The 18418-nt window shown below is 34.8% G+C and overlaps 1 protein-coding gene across 18 annotated transcripts in view; it reads right to left on the bottom strand.

The window, feature by feature from the left end:
- Positions 1–18418, bottom strand: part of CFAP299 (cilia and flagella associated protein 299) — a 625333-nt gene that overhangs the window by 235261 nt on the left and 371654 nt on the right. The gene's annotated exons all lie outside the window — the stretch shown is intronic.

The following is an 18418-nucleotide window of genomic DNA, read 5'->3' as shown; positions in this document are numbered from 1 at the left end:
TTAAGCAAAGGCTCTAGATTAAGTCAAAGTATATATTACTTAAACAAAACCTATTAGATTTTATCTTTTTGGATTTACTTCTTTAAGATGTTGAAAATGGGCTTTCCCCACCGAAAAATAATGACAGATGCATTTCTTTAAGTTGTACTTGGTATCCGATTTTATAGAAACATTGTTTGTTATTCGACAGACTGGGTGGCTCATAAACAACATGAATTTATTTCTCACAGTTCTGGATCTGAAGCCCAACATCAAGGCACTGGCAGATTCAGCGTCTAATTTTTTTTTTAATTTTTATTTATTTATGATAGTCACAGACAGAGAGAGAGAGAGAGGCAAAGACATAGGCAGAGGGAGCCCGATGTGGGATTCGATCCCGGGTCTCCAGGATCACGCCCTGGGCCAAAGACAGGCGCTAAACCGCTGCGCCACCCAGGGATCCCTGTTAATTTTTTTAAATCTAAGCATATAAGTAATGAACTTTTGTTTTCATTTTAAACTAAACCTATCTCATTCTTTTGCAAGTTCTTACTCCAGAAGTAGCAAAGAAATAAAACTACAGAGAAATGTTTTAGGGCACATACATTTGGAAATAATTTTGGGAAATAACCCATGTAAATACTTATAACTAAAATGATCCTTAGTACGGAATATTTCTTTGAATAGAATGTTAATGCAAAGGGCTTGGCATGTTTCAACGTTTCTCCTGCATAAATAGTGACTAAGAATATTATACATAGCTTGCTTCCTGAAAAATTAATCCTACTTATACATATGACATTATATATTCAATACATCAAAAATTGACTGAAAATGCTCAGAACCCTAAAATTCAAACCTGTCATCCTGTGATGACATACATATGGATTTAAGAATATATACTCCCTCAGGGTGCCTGGGTGGTACATTTGGTTAAGCATCCAACTTTTGGTTGCAGCCAGGTCTGATCTCAGGGTCATAAGATCAAGCCCCACACTGGGCTCTGCGCTCAGAGTGGGATCTGCTTGAATTTCTCTCTCCCTCTGCCCCTACCTCCTACTTCTAAAATACATAAGTAAATCTTTAAAAAAAAAAAAAAAGGAGTAAATATCCTTTATGTATCTAAAATACATAAGTAAATCTTAAAAAAAAAAAAAAAAAGGATATATACTCCTTTTACCAGAACCTATCCCAAATTTCTTTGGCTAGAACTAATTTTTCCACTCTTTATATTCTAATTTGCCCAAAAATCCACTACATAAATTTGAATGTGTCCCCTAAAATTCATATGCTGAACTCCTAACTCCAGTACCTCAAAATGCAATTGTATTGAGATATGGGGACCTACAAGAGAGATTAAGTTAAAATGAGGTCACATGGGTAAGCCCCGATGGTGTCCTTATAAGAAGAGGCAATTAAAACATGAGTCCACAGATGGAAAACCACATGAGGACATCAGAGGAAGAAGGCCATCCAAAACCCAGGCTGGAGAGAAGCCTTAGAAGAAATCAACCCTGCTGACACCTTGATCTTGGACTCCTAGCCTTAAGAGTTGTAAAAAGAGAAATTTCTGTTTTTTTGAAGCTGGCAGCCCTACCAAACTGAGTACATAATACACTGTCTCCGGGTAGAGATCACTGTACACAGGAATATTTTAGACACTGGAGAGCAGGGATCTCATTCTCTTCTTTTTATTCTACTTCTCCCTCTTCCTGTCTTTTCTTTCTCTTTTTGCCCTTCCTTTTCTACCTCTTCTTCCACTTCTTTTTCATGGTGTCTCTCACTATCCCTGTTTGTCAATGAAGTTTTTAATGAATAAAAATTTGTGAATGGCAACTTTGATATATAGAGAAGAAAAAGTAGAGAAAATAGTGGAGATACTATAGGGAAAATAGAAGTAATATTAACCTGAAATTTCCAATGAATAAATTTTAAAAGATAAGAAAATTAGAAAGGCAGTATCTCTCTTTTGAACAAAGCTCCTCACTTACTTCAACTTTCTTACTCTGAAGGCGTGCTATTCGATAGACTTCCTGTTTGGAAATTTATCATGCTGCATGGAATCCTGGCTTTTTCCTCTCTCCCAAGTTGACAAGTAAAAGGTGCACCAAACTCCTGAAACTCTGAACATGGAATTAACTTGCAATATTCTTTATGATTTTGTCTTTCTTAAAGAATAGTTGAAGCAAAGCCTAGCATAATCCAAAGCACATTTTGTTTCTGATGTATTCACTACATGATCAAACCAAGATATTGTCAAAGTAACTCACACATGGGCTGCAACTTTCAACATGACTTAAATCAAACATGAAGTCTGTTCCATAAATAACACTAATGGCTCTAAGCCCATGAGATAATGAAGAAAGAATATAATTAATGATCACTGTGTTTTCTTATCTGATAGACAGATTCACTTTCACTGGTGTTGAAAAATTATGGCTCAGTTCCAAGATCATAAAGCCACAGGTGGATTCCTATAATACAGGATTTATAATTCCCATTCACAGATTTCATTGTTACCGTGTATGTAATGAACTTGAAAATGGCATTATTACACACAGAACCCAACAATTATACTTTCTTATACATCAGAATGCTACAAAGTTCAATGGTGACTTGAGTACTAGGAGTAGAATCCTCTTACCACTTAAGTATACAAAGCACTTAGCAATTTATGATCTAAATTTGTCAAAACATGTTATAAATACTTTAAAGTGCTAGCCTTTTTTTTAAAAAAAAAAGATTTTATTTATTTATTCATGAGAGACACAGAGAGAGAGGCAGAGACACAGGCAGAGGAAGAAGCAGGCTCCATGCAGGTAGCCTGATGTGGGACTTGATCCCAGGACTCCAGGATCATGCCTTGGGCTGAAGGCAGCACTAAACCGCTGAGCCACCAGAGCTGCCCAAGTGCTAGCCTTTTTAAAAAAATATTACTATTTTCAAATATAATTCTACAAGGGTGGTAGAGAGACTTTTTATAATACCATTTTATATGGTTTGAATTATTTATCAAGTATTTGCATAACTTAAACACTATTAGAAATATTAAATTTAAAAAAATAAGTCTTGCCATATGTCAGATTTAAAATATATTTTATAGTACAAGCAAGAATTTAAAATGAAAGATTTATATTCCTAAATTTTACTTTAGTAATTGCTAAGATTTATTCATTTCTTACCAAGTGTAAGGTACTAGGAGTGCTTTCTTTTTAGTCCTTACAACAGGCTTATAAAATATTTTCTTTATTTCTATATTATACACGAGGAAACCAAAACAAGGAGCCTGAATAGCTTTTATGTGGTGTGATGCAGTCAATACCAGACTGCAGAATCCAAAGCTTTGTATCTAATACTCAGCACTGCCCTGCAATTACTGAACAGCATGTAGCATTATCCCAAACTACTCAAGAAATACCTTAAAATAAATGGATGAATGTTCTCTACCTCTTTAATGGCATGTAAATAGATCTCAAGCATATATGCCTGTATAAATGTTGCCTATTAGTCAAAGTGGAACAGTTAAAAAGGAAAAAAATCCTATCATTCTACAGAGAAAGTTAAATAATTAAATTAAATAGGAAGTTACTGTGGCATTCATAGTGCTGCATTATGTATGTGGACAGAAGTTTACCTATAGTATCGGACCTCAAATTTTTGCCAAAAGAAAAGAAATAAACCTGCTCATTGTTGTTGTATGGCAAAGAATGCACAGGCAAATGACCAGAACATATAATCTTTCCAAGAGGGCAAAACCAGTCCCCAGGCCTATAAGCAAATAGTGGAAGATATTTTGCGGTGCATATTGATTAGAACAGATTTCCTTAGTGACATAATAAAGAAAAACACTGCACTGAAAATGAATTTTTATTTATTAAAAAATTTTTTTGAGGGCAGCCCCCGTGGCCCAGCGGCTTGGCGCTGCCTTCAGCCCAGGGTGTGATCCTGGAGACCCAGGATTGAGTCCCACGTTGGGTTCCCTGCCTGGAGCCTGCTTCTCCCTCTGCCTGTGTCTCTGCCTCTCTCTCTCTCTCTCTCTCTCTCTGTCATGAATAAATAAATAAATAATCTTTAAAAAATTGTTTTAAGATATTTTATTTATTTATTTGAGATAGTGAGAGAAAGCATGAGTGGGAGGAGGGGCAGAGGAAGAGGGAGTAGTAGCAGACTCCCCGCTGAGCTGAGCTGGATCCCAGGATGGAGATCATGACCTGAGCTGAAGTCAGACGTTTAACTGACTGGGCCATCCAGATGCCCTGGTACTTAAAATGAATTTGAACAAATTCACAAACAGCATTAGTGATAAACATCTAAACCCCCCAAAATGATACTTTGTTATAAATGGAAATGTGGAAAAGAATACCATGATACATTTTATTCATTCAAAAAAAACATATTGAACTGCTACTAAGTGCCAAAAAGAGTATGTTGTTGTTTTTTTTTTTTTTAAAAGATTTTATTTATTTATTCATGAGAGATGCACAGAGAGAGAGGCAGACATAGGCAAAGGGAGAAGAAGCAGGCTCCCCTCAGGGAGCTGGATGTGGGACTCAATCCCTGAACTCCAGGATTACGCCCTGAGTGGAAAGCAGAGCTAAACCACTGAGCCATCCAGGCATCCCAAAGAAGAGTATGTTTTCATGGAGTTTACAATCTGATAGAGAAGACTTTTATCTAGGAGAGTGAGAAGAGATGAGGCTGAAGAAGTCAGCAAGACTAAATCATGTCTGATTGTTTAAGACATTTCAAGGGATTAAGGAACGTATATTACCCAAAGTGCCTGGGAAATCACTGAAGGCAGTTAAGCAAGGGAATGACAAGTTAATATTTGCATTCAAAATAGAAACTCTTCAATGTGAAGAAGGATTGGAGTTACAGAGTAAATGTAAGGGGACTAATTAAAGACTTGTTGGTGTCATCTATCTATGATGTGAGAATCACTTGAAAAAGAGAAACATTTAATAACTAAAAAGGTAGGATTAGGTAACTTAGTAAACAGGGGATGATAAAGAAAAGGTGAGTGTGAAGGATGATTCCCTTGAACCTTGATTCAAGGATGTATGGTGATACGATTTACCTAGCTAGGGAACCCTCGAGAGTGGTGGAGAACTTATGAGTTCACTTTTGGTCATGTTTGATTTCAAGTACAAAATTGATGAGTTCAATAATTTGGTCATGTTTGATTTCAGAACTTTACTATATAATTACATATCTCCAATATATACATATGTCCAATAATGGAAAAGATGAACAAATTGGATACATTCATTTGGGGGAAATTCTGTTCACTGGAAAATCATTTAAAAAAATTGACATAAGCTATAGGATGAGAAATGATATTTACAATCTATATGACTGACAGAAGGATCAAATACAATGTAAAGACCACTTAAAAATCAACAAGCAAAAGAAAATCAAATAAAATAACAAAAACAACAAAAACCTGGCAACCACCTCCACAAATTCACAAAATAGATATCCAAGTGGCCAGTAAACATATGAGAAAGTTGTCAACCCCATCATAAATCAGAAAAATGTACATTAATACCATAATGTAGTTCCTCTACAAACCCACCAGGATGGCTAAAAAAAGATATCAATTCCAAGTTTTGGTAAGGTTAAAAAGCAACTAGAAGTCTCACACACTTCCAGTGGCATATAAAATGTTAAAAATACTATGGAGAACTATTAATATTTTCTACTGAAAATAACATGGCCCATGGCCCGGCAATTCTGCTAGTTATACTTCCTACAGTAATGTAAGCACAAGTTCACCATAAAAGAATGTTCATAGCAGCATTATTTATAATGGCCCAAATTGGAAACAACTCTAATGCCTGGTGTTTCTCTATCTTTTCCTGATCCTAATATTTCTCTTACAAAGTCTGCCCAGTTTTAAATCATATTTCAGAGCAGCCCAGGTGGCTCAGTGGTTTAGCGCCACCTTCAGCCCAGGGCCTGATCCTTGAGACCCAGGATTGAGTCCTTCCCACGTTAGGCTCCCTGCACAGAGCCTGCTTGTCCTTCTGCCTGTGTCTCTGCCTGTGTGTGTGTGTGTGTGTGTGTGTGTGTGTGTCTCATGAATAAGTAAATAAAATCTTAAAAAATAAATAAATCATATTTCAAATGAATGATGTCATCCCCCATGTACATCACATCAAATCACTGGTATTAAGGGACTCTCCCCCCAACCAAATCAGAAACAATTTTAAGTAGGTAAAATCTGTGTTAAGAGTGGGACAGGCATGTGTTAGGTGTGACACCCATATAGAAACAAAAATCATCACTGGTTGGTTCATAGCTTACTTTTTGCTATCTCAGGACAAACTACAGGGCTGATACCTGTGGAAGTCTGGAAAGTGTCATTATAAGAATTAAGGAGATGTGTAAGAAAGAAGGAAAAAAGAAAAAGAAGATTGCAAGCATCAATCTTTGCTTGGAATTTTTATTTTTTTTCAGGGATCCATATGAGGATCTATTACACTCTATTACATGTGATAAGTCTTCATCATTCTATCACTGGGATAAATGTGTACTTATTAGCCACTAGTTATTAAAGACAGTGCCCTTAAATCATTGATAATCCCAAAGGGCAAATAAGAAAGACTTCAGCTAACATAACAACTACATAGCAATAAAGGCATACCACTGTGTAGTTAAGTGCCAATATTCTGCACTCTTCTTTTTTTTTTCTTTTCTTTTTTTTTTTTTTAAGTAACTGTTCCTTGTTAAAGTAATGTGATTAATAGTAAAATCACAGACTCTGACTCTTTGGAATGATTGCCTTGGCAATGTATGTATGAAGGCTGCTCTATGGAAACAAAGTTGGATGTTTGGGATACTGTCCATAGATATGCTGATGTCATGGCATCTGGAGTGGAAACTGAAAATGGACTCATCTGTAAGCCAGTAGGGCTTTAAACATAAGGTTGCCATTTGATTGTTCATTGATTAATTTCATTGAAGCTTTCTAGTATCATTATACCTCTTCTAAAAAAGCTAAAATAAAATAAAGGAGGCTTAGATCCAAGAATAATTGTCCTTTTTGTACATGTAGCCAACTACCAGCATGTAGCCATTCTGGTCCCCCCCTGCTCCCACCTTTTCAATATGTATTTAGGAATACTGGATATATTGAGAGCCTCAAAGGTTATTTAAAATGATGCTCTTTTGTTCTTGTGAAGCAGTAAACAATGAGAACAGTAAATAAGTCTACATTTCCTATGGTTATAATTACAATTACTGTCTAGAAATATGTTCAAGTTTAAGGGTCAGTTGAAATTTGCTAAATTGGGAGGAGCACATTCCTTTAGCAGAGACATCAATGGTATCTGCTTTTTGTGCCATTTTACAACTTTCTAAGTATTTTCATTTGGAGCCTATACTAGATTCATTTAATCTACACAACAATATTACTTATAGGTGAAGCAATCCTAGCTTATCGATGGTCCCAACATGAAAATATTTGTTCATAATAATATAGATTGTAAAGCAATGAACCTAGCTAGAACTCAGGATTCTGATCAAAATAACTTTTTCTCAATTTTTAATTTTTATTTTACATGAATAGTAATATTTTTAAGGTGCTAAACTGTATTCTTTAGACCTTAATTATATAAGGATATAATAGTATGTATCATTAGGATATAATAAATGACATCTTAGCATCACTTGATTATTTAGTTCATTCATTGCATATCTTCTTTGTTATTTTTGGCTTCTCTTATTCTATTTGTGGGATCTCTTCTACTAAAACTGGCAGCCCTAATTCCTAGAGCTGAAAAAGAATTATCATGTGCATTTTATAATTTCCTTAACCATTGATTTCTGTCAATTGTTTTAATCAATTTACTTCTGAGTCCATCTTAGACTTTGAGGTATAGCATTGATGTGATTGTTGTTATGCCCTTACACTTAAAATTTGAGTAAGTTTAGTAAAAATAAAATCACTATCAAACTAGTGTTACATTTACTGAAAATTAAAGAGATGTGGGGGGAGTTAATTTGTAAAATTTTTAGTTATATGCTCTGCATATATTAAATTTTTCATTCTTTCCATAGCTGGTATTTTCTGAAACTTCTGAGGGATGTTAATAAAATCTGAGGGATGCCTGGGTGGCTCAGCGATTGAGCGTCTGCCTTTGACTCAGGGCATGATCCCGGGGTCTGGGATGGAGTCCACATCGGGATCCTGTGGAGAGCCTCTGCCTATGTCTCTGCCTCTTTCTCTCTCTGTCTCTCATGAATAAATAAATAAAATCTTTTAAAAAATAAAATAAAATCTGAAAGAACATTTGGCCATAATATAACTTCCATATATTGTTTGTGGCAAATAACCTTTTATTCTTATCAAATGTATTAGTTATTTCTTTTCCTCCCATGATAAATATTTATCTTCATTTGAATTTGCATATGACTACCTATTTTCTTCATATTCACAGCCTTAGAAAACAAGGTTGGTCTTAAAGCAAAATGAAATGAATCCTCTTTATATTTAGATATACGTTATGAAGAAATGGAAACTGCTTCAATGGAAATGTCTAGTAAATCAAACTATTCCAGTTCGTTTTTGAGACTATTATGATTCTATTACAATCATGGAGAAGAGGTTAGACAAACTATGAAACACAGATAACTGAAAATTTAGTTAACCCAAGCATAAGTTATAAATCCCCTTCACATTACAGGAGAATCTAATTCTATCTGCAAAGATTTCCACAGTCTCCCTAACATGTACTAGTGGTGTCCTCTCCTTTTTTCCTATATCTTTCTTTTCATCTCCAACTCAGTAGACTTAAATCATCATCCACCTGCTTCAGATAAACTTAAAATTGTCTTATAGAGATTTCTTCCAAAACCAAATTAAATGGAAAACAGAAAGAAGCAGCAGAGAACATTAAATTTCCTTTAGACTCCCTGCCTAATTCTTCTTGGGCTCAGAGCCCAATTTCCACTGAGCCCATTCTGGTTTCTTTAAAGCCGCGGACAAAAAGGCCAGTCCTTATTATCATGATCACTCAATCTTATCTAGCTTGTCATATTCCAAAGACCATTTCCTAGCTTCTAGTTTGTTTTTTCTAATGGCCTTATTTGTGCACACAGGCTTTGAATGGGCTTGATTAGGTTACTTTTCACAGGCTAACTGAAAAATACATTACAAATAAAACTACACATTATCTCTTGCTATTTTCCCTAGCCACTTGAATAGAAGTCTGTACAAACAGCTGTCTGTTCCATTACTAGATTATTTTCACTATAGAATTAATTATTCTTTGAGTATGAATGTAATCTTAATCATTAGTTACTCAAGGGTGATCAGCTGACCCATCTTTGCTCCTGAAGGAAGTCATGTCAACCGGATTGATATCAACCTCGGAATCTGATGAACAATAAAACTTTAGCACTCTAAAAACTGAATAGATTTTTTTTTCTCAGAGAAAAAGCTATGGTGTCATTCTAGCGAAACCAATGCAAAAATGTTACTTCCCTTAGGATAATATACATGTTCAATTTATATATTTTCACAAATTAAGTAGGTTTACTTCTCAATTCACTCATTTTAAATATATTTTTATAAAAGCTTATTCTGTATTCAGCTCTTTATACATAGCATCTAATAATATTTTTAAAGCGACTACTCATTAATAGCTTACTATGTCAAGAAACTTCTATATCAGAAACTAAGCATGCTTCATTCTTTTAATTCTTGCAACAGCTTCTAAAGTGGAAGGTGGCCCTTTACTTATGAGTAAACTCACTCTAGGAGATGGATTTATTTGCCCATGTACAAAAATCTAACAAATGACTCAACCAGACTCAAGTACAGGTTCTTTTTATCTTCAATGAGATTCCCAATTCTTTACTTGTGGAAACACTCCAGGTCCTAAATCACACCTCACGGTCTTTACCCCATGACTACCAGAACACAGATAGAATTGATAGCCAGAAGAATAGAAAATTGGAATAGAATTTGAATTTTTGGGGAGACTTCTTAGTTTAAGACACCTATAAATAAATGGAAACATATCAGACAAATCTTCCCTGAGGGATGTTGTGACCAGTACTCCTCAAAATTGTCAAGTCTTTGGAAGCAGGGAAACCAAGAGAAGCCTAAGAAAACCTGATGACTAAATGTAAGGTAGTATCCTGGATGGTATCCTGACAGAGAAAAAGGACCCTAGATAAGAACTAAGAACATTAGAATAAAGTAGGGACTTTAGTTAATAATAATTAATCAATATTGATGCATTAATTCTGATAAATGTATCACACTAATGTAAGAGATTAATGCTAGTGTAAACTGGGCATATCTGGGAACTCTGCACTATGTTCAATGTTTCTGTAAATCTAAATCTATTCTAAAATAAAAAGTTTATTAAATAACTAAAACCAATGCTACTCTATGACTCATTTTTAATAAATGAGACCTATAAACACAATTCTCAAATGGAATGCAATATTTTTGGTGAACTTATCAGAAACATACAAGGGCAATTTTATTTGGTGCATCAAATTCACGTGCAATACACCAAATTGCAATTTAAATTAATTGAAGATTTGGTTTATATTTTGTTTGGGTCTGGTAGTAATTTTAGTAATACTATTTGTATACAACCCCTATTAGTTTTATATCTATCTTCAATGCATGACCTTTCACCAATTTCCAATCTCAGTCTGTTTCCTTATGTGTAAAGTGGGAATAACAATAGATAAATCGCAAGAATGAGGTTAGGATGAAATGAGATAATGATATCAAATCTAGTAGAAGATCTTCATCGTTCCAGCTCTTAAAAATACATTGCTATTTTATTCAAACATCATTTTTGAGTAGAGAACATCAAATTTTGCTTCCCCAGCTATAACCACATGAAAACTTCCACAGGGAATGCAGAACAAAGAGAAATATCTCTTTAATATTTCTCTGCAAGATGGACTGAGGTTCATTCAGATGAATCACCAAGTATGGGTATTGAGGTGTTACAACACAGCCACCATTTTTGAAGATTTACCATCTCACTGCTTTAAGGTCATGCTGTTCCCTGCCTACACCATGCGGTTGGTTTCGATACTTAGTATGTTTATGATCTTTATTTTATTTTATTTTATTTTTAAAGAACTATTTATTTATTTGAGGAGGGAAGGGGCAGAGGGAGAGGGAGAGGGAGAGTCTTAAGGAGACTCTGCGCTGAGCTTAATCTCACAACCTTGAGATCATGACCTGAGCTGAAACCAAGAGTCAGACGCTTAACTGACTTGACTTAACTTAACTGACTGCACCACCCAGGCATCCCTATGACCTTTATTTTAAAGTCAGTTTTTAACTGTCCTTTTTAAATTTTTTTTTAGCCAGATGAGCTATTTGGTTTTGTCTTGGTTCACACAAACAATGCACAGGAAACTCCTCTTTGATGCTGTGAGCCTTAGTTCAGAATGCTTTTATTCACCTATCACAAATGTTTTGTTATCCCTTAGGAATATATGAGGTGATCAACTCAACTTCCCAATCAGCGGAGTAGCATTTTCCATATATTTTTTTAAATGATCTGCATCTGAGATGGCTTGGGTTCTTTTCAATCATGGAACTCTCATAAAATGGAAAGAAATTTGTGGCTTATCATTATTTAAAAAGGTGGTAAATTCTTAACAAATCAATGTACTTCTGTCAACTGTATAAATGACTCCTAAGGAATTTTTTATATGCCAGGTAGATGTTGTGTGTTAATAAAGATTAAGAAAGTGAACAGCCTTTAGAAAGAATTAAAAAAAACAAGGAAGCTAAGGGAGTTGTGGTGTTTGTATGTAGAGAAGCAAGTCAATTTGCCAAAAACAGTACCTTAACATGCGAAATGTTAGGGCTGACCTGCATAGTGAAGTATGTACATCAAGTTTTTAAAATCTGGAGACGAATGTCTATCCATTTACCATGGACTATTTTTGTCCAGTTCTTGTGAACCACAGTAAACACTTCTGAGCTGGCTGCCACAAACTGAGATACAGAATATAGCAGGAATTCCAACCAGGACCCAAATGAGGCACATTGTCCTTGGATTCTTCCTAGGATATCAAGAAAATGGAAAGATAGCAAGTGTACTTCTATCAAGGTCATTATATTGCTGTCTTTAAAATGAGATGTCTCTATGATGAAGCAACTGCCATCTTCTTTTCCTAACCTTTTTTATCTTCTTCTACAGAAAAATCATGAACATTCAATACTAACATGAATTACATAAGTAATGTTATATATATCTTTGAAGATAAATGAAATAATCGAATCTACAGTGTGTAGCAAAGTATAAAGATATTATCTTTATGGAAAACTCACATCTGTAAAGAGTTGCAAACAGACTGAAGTAAATTTCCCGAAGAACAGCCTGGGTCCATATTTACAATCTGGCAATAATCATATTTACTGTAAATGATGAAAAAGACCATTTGTGTTGTACATGTAGGCATGAAAGACCTTTAGATACATTTGCTTTTATGGCTTCTGACATGTGGCAAATGAAGTCATAGGTTTCAATTCTACTCATTCTCAAATACCACTGAACAGCTGAACAGTCTTTTTTTTAAGGTCCTTACTTAGGCTAAGCCCAAAACTAGTTAGTGAAAACCAACTCATTATATATTGTGGAATTAAAATTCAATTTAATATAATTTTGCATTTAAAATTATATATCTGCATATGTTAATAGCCATCAACAAATAGTATTCCTATTTTATTAAAGGTCAAAAACTAATCACAGGATCAAATAAACCTCTGTGTGTGTGTGTGTGTATGGAAAATAGTATATATAGACACAAATTCAACTAAAAAATTAAGCTGGGTTATGATGTTTAAAATTCTCCTTCTTAATTTTTGTCATTTATTTTATTTATTTCAGTAATTCATCAGTTGTGTATAACACCCACTGCTTATCATATCAGTTGACCTCCTTAATGCCCATCACTCAGTTACCCCATCCACCTGCCCACCTCCCCTCCAACAACCTTCAGCTTGCTTCCTATAGTTTTTTGTCATTCCTAACAAGTTATAGGTCTATTAAGTAATAGCTCTAGAAAAATTTTTTGCTAAACACTTTCATGCTGGCTTGAGATTGCTCCTTTAGCATCTGCATGCCACATTACAAGATTAGTGGAGTATATACAAAGACTGATGTACCAGAAGTGAGCATTACTGGAGTGGAGTGAAGCCCATGACCATGCATGACAATATACTAATTAATTCTTTGAAGCCAAGTGTATTAATGAATTTACATGCATATTTCATTATTTTTATGAGATTTGGAGCAAGGATTTAGATCTCTTCTATAAGGAAGAAATGACAATTGCTTTATCTATCTTGATATGTGCTTTCAAAAACTAATATTTATTATTTCCTTGTGTATTTAAAATCAAAACTCAATAAATGGAAGCAAAATAGTTTGATTTAGTTTTAGGGGCAATATATCCCCTCAAATCCAACGCTTATCTGCTGGTGCAGAGAACAAAATTCTATCTTGTCCGCAAACATTACCAGACACCTGAACTTGAAAAAGAAACTCGATGACTTCAACCCAAGTTCTTCCCAGAAATAAAAAATAACACACTATTGTTTGCTCTTAACTGATTACTTGCTAACTACTCCAAAGAAACCCAAATATTTTATTTTTTAATTTATTTTTAATAATAATAAATTTATTTTTTATTGGTGTTCAATTTGCCAACATACAGAATAACACCCAGTGCTTATCCCGTCAAGTGCCCCCCTCAGTGCCCATCACCCATTCACCCCCACCCCCCGCCCTCCTCCCCTTCCACCACCCCTAGTTCGTTTCCCAGAGTTAGGAGTCTTTATGTTCTGTCTCTCTTTCTGATATTTCCCACACATTTCTTCTCCCTTCCCTTATATTCCCTTTCACTATTATTTATATTCCCCAAATGAATGAGAACATACAATGTTTGTCCTTCTCCTATTGACTTACTTCACTCAGCATAATACCTTCCAGTTCCATCCACGTTGAAGCAAATGGGAAACCCAAATATTTTAATAATCATTAACAAAATAATCTTTGAAAACTGGTGTGAACCTTTCTATAAATGGTACACATTATTATATAACTTAAATGCATCATATATGTAAATATGCACACACAAACTTATATAATTCCAATGACATAAAATAAATATTTAAATTTCACAAGCTACACAAACAGGTTGAGTCAATCACAAAATTAGATGCAATCAAGTCAACTGACTTCATACTTTGTGGGAGAAATTTTTAAATATATTATCAATAAATATTTTCCAAAGTAGTACTATCTACACATATATCTGAAACACCTTTTCATACACGAAGAACCAAGAAAACTGAATTGCCAAAATGAGTCACATTTCCTGTAAGATATAATATTGCCTCTGTTTTGGAGATAAAATTGCCTTGCTTTGAGTTTTTAAACACAGAACACTGAGGCTGTCTACATGTATAATCAAATTAAAACAAATATTTTTTTTTTTTGCTTCTTGAGCAATCACAGCTGGTCTCTTACATTTCACTCTTCTAAAGCATTATCATCTTTATCTCACTAGAAAACATGTTCAGATCTTTATATCATCATTTTGATAGATTTCTCCCCTTACCAACTATTAAAATAGCTCTGTCTCTGACCCCTCAGTATTCATTAATAACACTTATCAAACACAGATATTATTCTTTCTTTTTTCTTTTTACCCATATCACAAGCATGTTGATTTCTTATGAACTAAATTAGGTTCTAGCATGGAAAATTGGGGAATTATTGATTCCTATTATATCTTGATAGTCAAATAACAAAATATTAAGAAATACAAATTCATACTAGTTACATAGCTTGAATAATTTGTCATCTGCTTTTTTTATTTTTTTTTTTACTGTGGCTCAATATATTTACATAAACATTACAATAACCATTTTAGTGGTGCATATTATAGGTAGGTTCTAAACTTACTTAGCAATCCACTAAAACTGGCTGTTTCCAATTTTCCACAAATGTAAATAAAGTTAAAATAAACATTTCCTGATCATACATTTCCCTATATTATTATATTTATTCTTCAACATGGGTACTCTTAGAGGACTAATGGATAAAGTGTGTGCATGTTTTTACTCTTTTTATTATTGAAATATAGTTAATGCACAGCTACATTAGTTTCAGGTGTACAACATAGTGACTCAACAACTCCGTATGTTGTGCAATGCTGGCATTATTCTATCTACTTGTCTGTTTATGTGTATTTGTGTCTGCTTATCATCAGCCTATGATGGATTTTTTTTTCTAAGTAGGCTCCATGCCCAGCCTGGAGTCCAACAGGGAGCTTGAACTCATGACCCTGAGATCAAAACCTGAGCTTAGAACAGGAGTTGGGGGGCAGCCCGGGTGGCTGCGGTTTAATGCTGCCTTCGGCCCAGGGGTGTGATCCTGGAGATCCGGGATTGAGTCCCACATCGGGCTCCCTGCATGGAGCCTGCTTCTCCCTCTGCCTGTGTCTCTGCCTCTCTCTCTCTCCCTGTGTCTCTCATGAATAAATAAATAAAGTCTTTAAAAAAAAAAAAAACAAGAGTTGGGGTCTTAACCAACTGAGCCACCCAGACACCCTTGTGACAGGTTTTTTTTTTTTTTTTTTTTTTTTTTTTTTTTTTTTATGGTCTATCTCCACAAGTAGAATTTCACTTCCCTGAGGGCAGGGAATTTGTTTTATCTCTTGCTACAGCCTTTAGAAACTCAATAATTATTTCTTGGATGAATAAGGAAATGAATAAATGTAATGCCCTTCATTGGAAAAGGGCTTATTTTCATAAAAACTCTATCTATGTACTTATTTTATTTCCTATTTAACACTTTATGTTAAGCTGTGAGAATATTAGCTGCTCATTAAAATTGGTGGATGCTTGGGTGGATGATTGGGTGTCCAACTCTTGATTTTGGCTCAGACCACAATCTCAGCGTGGTGGAATCTAGTCCTGCTTTGAGCTCCTTGTTCAGCTAGGAGTCAGCTTAGGACTCTCTCTTCCTTAGGACTCCCTTCCTCTCTCTCTGCCCCTCGCCCTACCTGCACTCTTCACGCTCTCTCTCAAATAAAGAATTTTTTTAATTGGTATAAGTTCAAAGAGTAACTTAGCAGCTCATTAAAAGTCTATTTACATGCGTTTCAAGTTTTAATTACATCCACTACCCATTTGTATATTTCCCGTTATAGCTTAGGCTGGTAGATTAATGTAGACTTCAAATTATTATGTGCAGAACTTATTATATTATTGTCTCAAAATTATAGCCACATAAAGATGATAAGCAACCACAGTCATAATACTGATTTGGGCCCAATTAATGCTGATTTAGTATTCCTGGGAGTTCTGAAGGTAACTCGTACCAAACACTTTAATAAGGTTTATTATTTATCAAGAGTTAGAAAACAATATTAAAATTATTGTCATGGCTCTTGGCAGATGATGATAAATCTATATTGAAGCTCTTCCATCTTGCTTCCTTTCCTCAAAACATTTATTGAAAGTCTATTATATAACAGACTTTCTTCTAACAAAGGAATATGGAGGGGAATGAGCACAAAGTCTAGAGGGATACAGAAAAGTAAACAGAAAATTAGAATGCAATCTGATAACTGCTCAGTGTGGGGTCCTGAAAAGGGTGGCAGAAAAGACTTCTCTCTCTCTCTCTCTTTAGATTTTATTTATTTATTCATGAGGGACACAGAGAGAGAGGCAGAGACACAGGTAGAGGGAGAAGCTCCCCAGTAGGGAGCCCAATGCAGGATTCAGTCCCAGGATATGGGGACCACGCCCTGAGCCAAAGGCAGATGCTCAACCACTGAGCTATCTACATGTCCCTAGAAGACTTTTCTCAAGGAGACTAGTTGATCTTGAAGAGAGAGGAGGAATTTGTCAGGAAAGAAGAAGAATGTCTATTAGGGACAATTACAGCCCTGCTTCTAAAAGCTGAACTGAAATAGCAAGAATTAAAGATTACATAATGTTTGAAAAGAATTTCTGCCCAGTTGTGGTTTCTTTCCTTTACTGGCTAAGTAGATTAAAACTCAAATTCATTTTCTAGCTAGCTCTCGTGTATGATCTCACTGTCTTCTCATTTCCAGTCAATAATGAATTTCTTGATTATTAAAAAGCTGAGGAAAAAAAAAGCTGAGGTATCAAGGCTAATTTGTAATAGAGGAATAGGTAGCAGTCATTCTGTGCATTTGGAAACAGTGAGAACTCATAGTTCAAGGTGTGTGATTCTTAAGGCAAACTTCCAGAGTACTTATGGCTTTTATCCAAGAAAAAAGCAAGATTTATGAAGGAAAATCATGAAACTGAAGGATTCCTTTCAAATATTCCATCCTTTCTGGCACATTTTCAACTGGATTGGTTCTTTCCCTGCTTAGGGTGTCTATACTCAAAACACACAACACTGGGTTTTTTGTTTGTTTGTTTGTTTTTATTATTACTTTTTTTTTAATCCAGGGAAATCTGCACAGCATTTTTAAAGAAAAATAACCTATAGTAAAGAGAAAAGCTTATGGCAGCTTTTAGTAATGAGACAATGAGGAATGTAAACACATGACAAGTTGATAAATCAAAAATTAAAAATTATAAAAATAAATCAGCAAAGGGTTGCATTGAGGACTGATAGAAATTTAAAAGAAGGTCAAAGACTTTATTGAGGGCTGATACAAATTTAAAAGAAAAGGTCAGGGATTTTTTCTTTTTTTCTTTTTTTTTTTTTTTTTAGAATTCTAGACCTAGGAAATGAACAGACAATAATCATGACATCATGAGAAAAAATGAGTAGCTGATGAAAATAAACCTGGCCAAAGGCTTCTACAGTTTTAGGCCAATGAACTTAAGAATAGAAAATAACTCACTAATTGATCTTGGGGAAGTCAAAAAGTTTTTTTGTTTGTTTGTTTGGTTTTTTTACGGGCAAATTGAGCTTGCCATGGCAGTGCTGAGTGAGGGCAAAGAGATGGGACAGGCACTGGGGGAGCCAGCCAATAATAACAGGATTAAGTGAAAACAAAAACAGGTTAAGAAACAACCACACCTGTACCCATCAGAGACTGGTAGTGGCCACTGGCACCCGAAAGAAACCAGAACACTCGACCCCTTGTAATTTGAAGGTGATTTTACAAGCCGTTATTGTGCATTTCCTCATGTGTGCCTTCCTTTTTATTGTTAGTGGAGGTTTCAAGGAAAATTGCCACAGTGCATTTTCAAAACACAGAAGATCTGGCAATTTTACCATGCCTGTTTTTGTTTACCCACATATTTGAAGTTAACATTTGTTTTAGCAATGTGGAACCACCTTCTACCTATATGAGATTTGAATGGCATTTAAAGATTCCAAAAGTTAAAAATAAATAAACTTGGTACCTATTATTCTCACAGATTTTCCTTTGTATTTTTTAAGAGGAA

Source organism: Canis aureus, chromosome 33 (assembly GCF_053574225.1).
Source record: "Canis aureus isolate CA01 chromosome 33, VMU_Caureus_v.1.0, whole genome shotgun sequence".
NCBI classification, from domain to species: Eukaryota; Metazoa; Chordata; class Mammalia; order Carnivora; family Canidae; genus Canis; species Canis aureus.
This window is presented reverse-complemented; position numbering and strand designations above follow the sequence as displayed.